The sequence below is a fragment of the Rhagoletis pomonella genome, unplaced genomic scaffold (genome assembly GCF_013731165.1).
Source record: "Rhagoletis pomonella isolate Grant_MI unplaced genomic scaffold, Rhpom_1.0 Rhpom_scaffold_00015, whole genome shotgun sequence".
In the NCBI taxonomy this organism is placed as follows: domain Eukaryota; kingdom Metazoa; phylum Arthropoda; class Insecta; order Diptera; family Tephritidae; genus Rhagoletis; species Rhagoletis pomonella.
The window spans coordinates 4323131-4325228 of NW_023458569.1; positions in this window are offsets into that span (position 1 = coordinate 4323131).

Below are 2098 nucleotides of genomic sequence, written 5' to 3' on the forward strand. Positions count from 1 at the left end.
AGCTTGTGAATAAGATTCTTTATGTAACTATTGAACCAAGGGCGGTTTCGAGCGTTACTAGATTTGGTTAAAAGCGGTACATATTGTTGAAAAAGTACATTTATATTGGTTTGAAGGAACGCAATATGCTCGTTAATAGATACCAAACTGTAGACTGATTTCCAGGGTATGGCTTCAACAGCTACTCCGAGTTGCTCATAGTCTATATGCATAAAATCACGATACGAGTAGGAAACGGTATTACATGTACCATTAAAATCGAATACGGTAAAGATTAAGTCATGCTTTGAAAAATTTGGGACGGAAATGAGGATTTTCGACATGTCCCTTACATAAAAAATGTCCAAGAGAGTGCTGATGGATTGCGTGAAATGTGTTGGAGTCGATGTGTTTACTGGAAATAAGCCAAGATTATGCATAGCATAGGAAAATTTTTCTTCAGTTAGCAGGTCGCTGTTAAAATCCCCAGCAATTAGAATGTTGTTAACACCAAGGCAAAGATTTTCAGTAAAATCTATAAAGTGTTCATAAGCGGCTTGCTTATTTGGTCCGTAAACACATCCTACGAGGATTTCATCATAATTTGACATTATTTCGACGAATAGGTACTCAATAGAATTGGTAGGCTCCGAGGTACAATTAATTTAACAGGACAAACCAGATTTTACAAACATCGCAACTCCACCACCATGCCAATTATATCCGAACGAAAAAGCTTATACCGTCAACACAAACCAGAATATCGCTATACCACGCAGAGAACCAATTCTCGGAGATACAAATAACGTCGATGCCAGACGATTCAAAAATGTATCTAAACTCGTCTATTTTAGCCGGAAGGCTTTGCGCGTTTAGATGGCAAATTGTTAAGTCATCTTTTTGCTTACCTAGTATGCGTATCATGTTATAAGCGCTGTCATTGCCTTTGAAACGAAGACGACTATTAAAATTCATAACAACAATAATAGCGAAGACACAACACTTTAACAGCGAACATAATAACACAAACAGTGGCGCGTATATCCCAATATGTAAAAGCAGGAAGTGGTAAAATGACAGATAAGAAAAAAGGTGGATTAATAGAAAAGGACAACAGAGAAAGCTGACAACAATACATGTTGAATAAAATTAAAATTAAAATAAAATCTATACTAATAACTAGGAGAAAAACGTGAATAAATAGCGCAGAGATAGCAGCACTTAAGCCCTCTTCACAAACTGATAGTGATGGTCTCTCGACCATGTTCTTAAAAAATTGTTCTGCGCTGGTGTAACCCTTAAAATTTCTTTTTAATAACTCCTTATCAACCGGCGCTTTTATCGATGACTGGAAAATAACTTACATAATCCAACATTTAAAAATGGTAACAAAAATGATGCTCGGAACTACAGGTCCATTTCAAAGCTTTCAATCATATCTAAATTGTTTGAGAGCATTGTAAAAGACAAAATGTATTTTGCTGTTAAAGAGCTAATTACTCACAATCAGCATGGTTTCGTCTCTGACCGGTCCACGGTTTCTAACTTGGCAGTCTCTACTGAGTACTGCATTTCATCTTTCTCTGATGGCCAACAAGTTGACTGTATTTATACAGATTTCTCAAAGGCTTTTGGCATAAACTCTTGATCAACAAACTTTCATGTCTTGGTTTTCACTCATCATTCCTGAAGTGGATGGAATCATACTTCTCCAATAGAAGTTGCGTAGTATCAGTAGATGATTCTTCTTCCGAACCTTTTGTGGCCTTGTCAGGAGTCCCACAAGGTAGTGTCTTAGGCCCATTACTGTTTGTGTTATTTATTAAGGACGTATGCAACTGTTTTTCTTTCGCAAACTTTTTGCTTCATGTAGATGACCTCAAACTATTCTCTGTAATAAGAAACTCGGTAGATGTAACAAGACTCCAACATGACCTCGATACCCTTTATTCATGGTGTTCGAAATCACGTCTCTCACTAAACACTCAAAAATGCTTTAAGGTTACGTTTGGGAAAACTTTTAATATTGTCAATTCGTCTTAAAATATATCGAATACCGCTTTGCAGAATGTTAACGAAATTAAAGATCTAGGAGTCATATTTGATTCTAAGCTTTCTT